This window comes from Hipposideros armiger, unplaced genomic scaffold (assembly GCF_001890085.2).
Source record: "Hipposideros armiger isolate ML-2016 unplaced genomic scaffold, ASM189008v1 scaffold_68, whole genome shotgun sequence".
Taxonomy (NCBI): Eukaryota; Metazoa; Chordata; class Mammalia; order Chiroptera; family Hipposideridae; genus Hipposideros; species Hipposideros armiger.
In genome coordinates, this window is record NW_017731418.1 from 1,928,470 (window position 1) to 1,928,753 (window position 284).

Consider the following 284-nt stretch of genomic DNA (forward strand, 5'->3'; position numbering starts at 1 on the left):
CCCCCCCCGCCGCAGGCCGCGCTCCCCGCTGGGCTTTGCGTGCTCGGGACAACAGGGGGCATGGGTGCGGCAGCGGGCAGGTGGGTAGGTCAGGAGGGGGCCGCCCCAAGCCCCTGCAAGGGAAAAAGATGCCCGCGGAGACGCACAGGTCCGGCGTTACGCCACGCACCCTCTTGGCAAACCTTCCTTCCACCCTCTTTGAAGATTTTTTTCCTAATTCCTAAAATTGCTCTCCCAAGCAGAGGCCCCTCTTCCAGCCACGGAGATTATTTTCACACAGTTGC